This window comes from Capra hircus, chromosome 29 (assembly GCF_001704415.2).
Source record: "Capra hircus breed San Clemente chromosome 29, ASM170441v1, whole genome shotgun sequence".
Classification (NCBI taxonomy): Eukaryota; Metazoa; Chordata; class Mammalia; order Artiodactyla; family Bovidae; genus Capra; species Capra hircus.
The window spans coordinates 39,974,856-39,983,750 of NC_030836.1; the positions used below are offsets into that span (position 1 = coordinate 39,974,856).

At 48.0% G+C, this 8,895-nt stretch overlaps 1 pseudogene; it reads left to right on the forward strand.

Annotated features, from left to right (window-relative positions):
• LOC102169163 lies at positions 1-7,220 on the forward strand (annotated as a pseudogene).

An 8,895-nucleotide genomic window follows, 5' to 3' on the forward strand; every position in this document is an offset into this window, starting at 1 on the left:
ATGCTCAATAAAAGGATCCCTGTAAAGAAGAAGCAGGCCCTGCAAGTGAGTGTTGGGAGGATGGTGCTCCACAGCGCCCTCTGGTGCTCTGGCCTAGCACTGGGGCTCATCTGGAGGTGCCAGGTGGGATGTTGGGGCTGGGGCTCCTGCAGGAGGCAGAAACAGTGGGGAACATGACCCCATTCCCAGAGGAAAAGGCACTCTCATCCTCAACTCTTGGTCTGTGGTGACTGGACCCAGAAATGACCAGGTGGCAAGTCAACATCCATTTCTGTGCCAAGATTGGGGGAGATTGTTCTTTCTGAACAAAGTGAACTATTGAGTTAAGATGAAGAGTGAGCCATGACTAGCCCAATCAAAAGATAGCCAACTGCAAACAAGTGTGAATCCTCAGGCAGAGAAAGGTCACCCTCTGCAAATCCAGGAATGATACCAGAAAAAAGTTGCTGAGCCCCAAAGACATGCGAGGCCATAAAAGTCCAAGACTATAGTTATAGTTTCTGTTGTTGTTGTTGTTGTTTTTAAGAGTCTTATCTCTTCTTCAAGAATGCACAGACCAGGCTGAGAGAGAGACAAAAATTGAATACATGTCAAATGAAAGGGCCACCTGCGCATAGCTGACAGGACATGGTCTGAGTTTAGAGGGAGTGGCCTGGGGTGACCTAGAGGCCCACCTGGAGAAGGAGGCCCTCAGTCTGGGTCTTGAAGAAGAAACTGGAGAGCTTCTCAAATGCAGTAACTTATCTGAGCAGAGGCTGTGAGGAGGAATGGTTGGAAAGTGATTTCTGGAGACCTGGGTTGCCCAGAGGGAAGCAGTACTCTGGGGATCAGGGGGGATCAGGAAGACTGGCCTGCACTAACCTCCCCTCCCCGGCCCCTGTAGATGGCCTACATCAGCAACATCACCATTGGAACACCCCCTCAACAGTTCCAGGTCGTCTTTGACACCGGCTCATCTGACTTGTGAGTGCTCTCTGTCTACTGCCAAAGTTCCAGCTGCTGTGAGTACCTGCTCCCCCCACCCATCTTGTCCTGCCCTTCCCACCCGCTTCTCTATCCTTGGCACCTGACAGATATGCATCTCTTGTGTTGGCAGCTACGAATAGCAAATTCAACCCTAGTCAGTCCAGCACCTTCCAGGACATGAGGAAGACAATCAACCTCAGCTTTGGCTCTGGGAGAATGAGTGGCTATCTTGGCTCTGACATTGTTTGGGTAATGTGGGAACCAGGGGCTTGGTCAGTGCTGGCCCTGGGAGCCACTGCTGCCTGCAAAACAGATGCAGGACTAGCTGGCAGAGACTGTCCATCCCCAAATCCCCTAGTGGCCACCTGCCCAGGAGGGTCCTGTCCCTGAGACAGCTCCCCTGCCGACACACAAACTCCCAGGACAACTAACCCAGAGAGTGGCTTGACATGTGGATTTATAGCTCCTTTACCCACGAGCAGCTCAGAGTTCATTTTGCTGGAGCAGAAAGAGGGGATAATAAAGCACCCACTTTTATATTCTCAGACTCTACAGGGTACATTCATGCTAATAATTTGTTTGATCCTGAAACAACACCAGGAAGGAGGTACTATTATTAGCTCCATGATAAGGGTAAGGGACGTGAGGTGCAGCGAGTCAGGGCCCTGACCAGGTCACACATTTTTCAAGTGATGGAGCTTGGCTGTCCTTCAGGGCTAAAGTAGGTATGGGTTTGGGGGAGAGCATAAAACTGACCTGGTGCCCCTGGACAGCACAGGGCTTCAGGTATCCAGGCAGGTAAAGCAGGGGTCACAGCTGTGGAAGGGGCCTGATAAATGGGATCTCACTCCAGGGGACCTTTGAGACTAATAAAAACTATGGCCTGCCTCCCCGTAAGTGTCTTGTATACTCTTCCTGTGTCTCTCTGTCTCTCTTCCTCTCATACGTACACTCACACACAGGTATACACATCAGCAAAGCCTCTTTCCCAGGCCGAATTTTCATAAGAACCCTGCCAGCGACTTCGGTCTTCCTGGAGAGATACAGAATCCACAATGCATTGCAATGAATTCCGTCCATTTCTGTCATCACATCATAGTGATGCCAAAGAGAAGACTAGCCTGCTCTCTATTCACTGCATGCTCAGGCAGGAACCATTCGGTCCTGTCCTGAGTCTTGGTTGCCCCACCTGTACAGAAGGCTGAGGTCAATTTGACTCACTCAGATGGTGTTTTCAGGAGAAGCACATGTTGTTAAAATATACAGCATCACACAAATGGAACCTGAATTCCTGTCCCAGCTTTGTCTAACCATCTTAGGTCCAGCCAGGGTACAGCCAGGCTTCAGTTTTTCTCTGAGATGCTAATGATCTGCACTCCAACCCAATCCCACTTCCCAAACCTTTATGTGGGAACTCTCTCTTCCCACAGATCGGGGACCTTGTTACCGTGTGGCAAGCATTTGGCCTGAGCACGAATCTGTCCAGTGAGGCCATGGAATATGGGCCTTATGACAGCATCCTGGGCTTTGCCTACCCCACCCTTCCTTCCCACTGATAGGACCAGCCCTGTCTTCGACAACCTGAATAACCGAAGAGTCATTTCTCAGCCTGTCTTTGCCTTCTACTTGAGCAGGTAAGTCTGAGCTGGACAAGTCTTCTCTCTAAATTAGCTGTAAGATGCTTGCAGTTGCATGAAAAGTTATAGACCACCAGATCCAGAATATTTCTGAGAGATAGTCTAGCCTAGGAGAACTATGGCCCCAGGATCACATCTGGCCCCACCACTGAGTTTTGTCAATAAAGTTTCACTGAAACACAACCGTGCTGTTGGGCTCAAGGACAGTAATTTTGTCCAGGTTGGAGGGGGGTGGTGGGTAGAGATGAAAGAGAAAGCAATAGAAGGTGTCAGGATACCGGATATTGGAGGAAAAGGTAACAAGAGTTGCTGATAAATTTGATATGGAAGGAAGGAGTGGGATGGAGAAAACGTTTCCTTCCTCAGTAACATTTCACCAGAGGCCCAGGACCAGCTACAGAGTTTGCAAGAGCCAGTCCAAAATGAAAATGTGGAACCCCTTGTTCAAAACATTCGGAATTTTAAGACAGGGATAGTAGATTTGGAGGTCTGCTCAACTGTAAGCCCCATGGACAGCACTGATCACAGACAAGTGAAGTTAAATTGAAACCATGCCCTTAGCTCCCTCGGGCCTTGGCTTTCCAGAATAATTATAGATTAGACAAAGAGAAAGCCAGACCACACCAGCATGGAGACCTCTGAGGGTATATCTGAGCACTCAGGTGGCTGGAGGGGACCTGGCCTTCCTCATAAGACTGGGTGGAAAGATTGGGTGGTGGAACCAGGTTAGGCTGCCCAACTTTGAACTTCTTCCTTGGCACTCAGTATATGGGGACCAACCTTGGTCAGGTACTCAGTCCATCTGAACCTCAATTTCTGCATATGTACAATTTATGAGCTTTTATTGTATTCACTAAAACAATATGCACAACGAAAAACAAATATATAACTTTACATGGCTAGATTAGAAGAGAACAAGAAAAAAAAAAAAAAAGAAACAACCATAGTAGTGCCTCTGATGGGTGAAGAAGCACAGCCCACAGACAGTGCCTGGTGTTACTCTCTTCCAACAAGCCCCTCATCCTTCTCTATTCAGCCAGCCAGATATCGCCAGCGTGGTAATGTTTGGTGGAGTCAACAATTCCTACTTCCACGGAGATCTTAAGTGGATACCAGTGATTCAACCATGCTACTGGCAGATAATGATGGATCGGTGAGCCTCTCCCTCTGAGGGTCACCCCAATGACGCTTCCACACATGCACACAGACAGACACACACAAGTGCACGCACAGACACACAGTCACACACAGACACTGGCTCCACCCACAAACATACGTAAAAACACATACGAGACACATATAAACACACTCATAGGTGCAGATATAAACACACAGCACACAGATATGCACGAACACAGACACACAAATATAGATACACACCTCACCTACATATACACGTAATTGCCTCAGACCTCCTGTCCAGGCCTCTGACCAGGGTCCCGAAGGGATCCAGAGATGTCTGAGCAGCTGGGGGAGGGATGCATCCCTGTGCGAGGTGGGGAACAATGTTAGAAGACCCTACAGTATGGTGAAAAGAGGATCAGGGGGAATTTCACCAGCCTGAACAGGGTTGTTTTAAGATGACCTACTGACCAGAGCTACCCAGGACCTAGAGTGTTCTCAGTACACAGAATTGCCAGCTGAAAACTGAAAAAGTCCTGAAAGTCTGGGAAAACTGATCTACTCAGGGAGAAGCTACCCAGCAGTGGAGAGAGGTTAGCTGCAGTCTTGAGACTTAAAACAATTCATAAAAAGAGACACGCCACCTAAACAATGCTACTTACCAACCACCCAAACCAGGCACACAGTGGGGCAGCAGCTGTGACTGAATCAGGAAGCTGGGATCCAGGAGTGGCCTGAGAACAAGGGGCAATAATAGATGAGATTCTGCATGATACCCTCAGACAAAAGCTTTCCTGTCCTTTGGAGGCCCCTGGGTCTGCTCACGCTCCCCTGGCAGGGGCCTCAGTGTCTGAGCCGGGTGAGGAGGTGGTGCTGGGAGACAACCACTCCCAGGCCAGCCTGTGTCTCCCCCGCCACCACTCAGAACACCTACTGCCCCTGGGAACCTCCATCTTCAGTCTATGGGCTGACCCATCATTGGTGAGACACCGGATACAGGTCTCTGAATGTTCTTCATTCAACAAACATACTTCATGCATCCGTTGTGTGCTGGGCACTTGAGGAAGGCTCTAAGGATACAACTCGCCTTCACATCTAGTGACAGAGACGTAGATGAAATGACTCACACGGTAGTCCAGTAGTGAATTACCACTTTGGTACATGCTAGACATGGGGAAGGACCTACAGAGAGTGAGCAAGACAAATGCTCGATCTAGTCTGGGGTGAAGACTTCCCTGAAAAAGTGACAGTTAGGCTGGAACCTGGAAGATAAGAAGAAATTAACTATAGAAAGGGGATGAGGGTCTTCTAGGAAGGGCACCAGCGCAGGTCCTGAGACACAAAACAGCCAATTTATTCAAGAACTGAAAGGAAGTCCAAAAGGTGATGTGACCACAATAAAGGTGAACAGAGTCAGGGCAAGAACTGAATGTCTCTTCAGGAGACAGGCAGGCAGGGGGCAGTTATTGAAGAGATTTCAGAGTGACCCTGGTGCCTGCTTTGTCCCTCTGTCTCTCAGCGTCTCCATGAACGGAAAGGTTATTGCTTGTCAGGGCATTGTGGATACTGGGAGCTGATTGCTGACTGGCCCAACTGATATGGTCAGCAGCATTCAGAGGCGCATCAACCCCAGTCCCACTGGGGATAGCGAGATGAAGGGTCATGCCACAGGGTCGTTCTTGGGCTCCCCAAACACCAAGGATCACCTGGGCCAACCACTCTCCCTTTTTCTTACAGCAAATGGTGTCATGTAATGGTGCCACGAACCTGCCTCCTGTTATCTTCACCATCCATGGCACTGACTTCCCAGTGTCCCCTAAATACTACATCCAGAAGGTGAGGGTTCATCCCTGGGGTCTGTCCCAAATCTAGGACTTGCTGGAAACCTTGGGGTGCTGCTTGGAGGAGGACGCCCCCTGCAGGTCAAGCCACACCATTGAGGATGCTGCTGAGCTCTGTGGCTGGGCCAGTGCCTCCCACAAATCAACCACTTGAGAGTAAAGGGCAGTCTGGTAGATCCATCATTCTGAAATAAATGAAGAGACACCACCCCATGCCAGCAGTGTCGAGGAAAAAGGGAAGGGGAACTCTAAGGTCCTCAGACCTCAAAGAGCTTCAGTTCATCCGAAGCCCTCAGATGGATGAACACAGAAAGTCAGCTCTAGCAACCCTTGAAATAGACAGGTGACAAGGGGGAGTGACTGGGGATGGTCCCTGTGTGCTGGCCCACCCTAGTTATTGACAGTCTCCCTTCCTTTCTCAAAAGAGGCTGATAGGCTCAAAAAAAGGCACTGAGGAAGAGAGAGAATTTCAGTAATTCTAAACCCCCAGCCTCATGGAGGAGTGAAGAAGCCTGCTTGGGTTGAGGGATATCTACACCAAATTCCATGCAATCCATTGCATGGAATGGTTGGTGCAAAAGGGATCTGGAGGCAGATTAAGGGCGATGAGGGCTACAGATCAGGGGGGCACCAGGGGAAATCACTCAACCCAGTCTGGAATGGCCAAAGAGGATGAGTATGGGTCCAAGGAGGCTTCCCAGTGGGCCTAAGTACAATATATAGGGCAGGTTGTGGGTGCTGCTATTTAAAGTGGATAACCAACAATTACCTACTGTGTTGAACATGGAACTCTGCTTGTTGTTATGTAATATCCTGGATGGGAGGGGAGCCCAGGGGAGAATGGATACATGTAGATGTATGGCTGAGTCCCTTTGCTGTCCACCTGAAAGTGTCACAATACTGTTAACTGGCTACACTGTGATAAAAAATCAAAATCTTTTAGAAAAAGAATGAGTTGTGGGGAAGGGTGAGAAGAATAGGCATTTTCTGCAGAGCACAGAGCAAGCAGAAGTTGGAAGGAAAGAAACAGAAGAGTGTGAGGGGAATTATGGGACATTCTTGTTCTTTTTCTTTAAAGTATTTTGAAGTATAGCTGCTTTACAATGTTGTGTTAATTTCTGCAGAACATCAAAGTCACTCAGTTTTATGTATGTACAAATATATACACATTCTTTTTCATGTTCTTTTCCATTACAGTGTATCATGGGCTACTGAATACAGTTCCCTGTGCTATACAGTAGGACTTTGTTGCTTAACCATCCTCTCTATATTTGTTTGAATCTGATGATCCCAAACTCCCAATCCTCTCCTCCTCCCCTCATCATGACAACCGCATGTTTTGGCCCTTCTTATTCCTGTACCCCCACTTCTGCAGCTGCTGTGAGAGCCACTTGATTCTCCCCACAGGAGGGAAAAAATGGAAAAGCTGTCTGCTCTGGATGTTGAGGGGGATGGCAGGTAAGGGCTTAGACTGACTGGTATGTATGTCTGTCTCCCCCAGATTCCCAAGAGCCTCTGCTTTAGCAGCTTTCAAGGGGGCACAGAGAACATGGTCCCCTTGGAGACCTGGATCCTGGGTGACGTCTTCCTGAGAGCATATTTCTTAGTTTTTGATCGGAGTAAAAACAGGATTGACCTGGCTCCCACAGCATAAATCTGCACTGCTTCAGGAATCACTCAGGCCCACTCCAAACACACACACCCAGTTAGGGCCATCCCATCCAGGGATACTGAGGAACTGTGTCTGATGATCTGCAAGACCCTATTCTCAGTAAAGAATAAATAGTTTCAACATGATAAAGTAAAAAATAATAATAATAAATAAATGGTTAAAAAAAAAGAATAAACAGTTTCACTCTTAATGGTGCAAAAACAGATGGGTGTCTCTGTTTGGGTCTGGGAGGGTATAATGATTAGGAAGGAGCAGGAACCAAGTCTGAACCACAAGTGAGAGGAGCCCAATTCCAACTGGCTTCAAGGAAAGGGGGACTTATTGGAAGGACACTGGGGATCCAGTGACAGGAAAATGTTCTAGACCATGGAAGTGTTTATGACTGCACCACCAACTCCACCATTCCCCATCCAGAGGGATAGGGCTGTTGTGCCTGCATGCTCAGTCACATCTGACTCTATACGACCCCATGAACTGTAGCCCCCCACCCCCCCTGCCTCCAGGCTCCTCTGTCCATGGGATTCTCCAGGCAAGAATACTGGAAGGGGCCATTTCCTTCTCCAGGGGATCTTCCCAACCCAGGGATCAAATCCATATCTCCTGCATTTCAGGTGAATTCTTTAACTCTTGAGTCATTGGGGAAGCCTGCTTTCAGAGGGATGGTAAGGGGTAATAAAAATAGCTTCTATCCATCCTCCGCATCTCAGAGGAACATTGGCAGTGAATTTCTGCCCTAGGGGGATCTCTGTGAGGCCCTTCAAGTTGAGATGATTCCTATTTTCCTTCAACCCCAATCACCAGCTCTCTGCCACCCACACCAACTGTGTCCTTTCCAGTCCCATTTGCCAAGTGTTGGGCCGTGTGGATCCCTGAGCCAGCCTCCTCCTCCAGGGCAAAGCACACCCCTTCCTTTGGCCCCCAGTGCTGCTGGGGAGGAAGCATTCATGTAAAAGGAGAACCCAGGATGCACAGAGCGTTCAGCCTGTCTGAGCTTCCTGCAGAGGCAGAGCTACACACCATTTGGTTTGAGCTGCCATGGTTTGACACTTGGAAGTGAAACCATCACTTTGTCCCACCTAGAGATCTGACATAGAGAGCCTGGCTAGGGACTAGGGGTCAGAGGCTGAGGGAGACCCAGATAAGAGAAAAATAAATAAGCAAATAAATGGGTGCTCTAGTAGATGCTCCCACCAGACCACACTGCTGTATTTATATTGGGAGACACAGATGGTCTCAGCATGGGTACTGCCATGAAATCAGCTGGAATTTGTAGACTTCAGTGAGAGAATAGGCAGGAAAAAATAGTGAAAAGGTAAGTCTTGAACACTTCTTCAAGAGTATAACTTTATTAAATCTTTTTGGAGATGTTTTGTCCTAAACATACTTATGACCTTTGTCACAACAATTTTGCTTCTAACGTTTATTTTAAAGCAATGAGCAGAAGCACCAGTAAATATAAATAAGCAAGAATGAAATCCTCAGAATCTCCCACAAAAGGCAATATCTAGGACTTCCCAAAATTCATTGAGCATAAAGAGTCCACAACATAAATAGGCCATCATACAACAAACTACCTGATAATCGTATTTAGTGTTATAGGAAATCCTTCCAATAGGACACTGAGAGAAAAGAACAGAATACGAAACAGCATGATTCC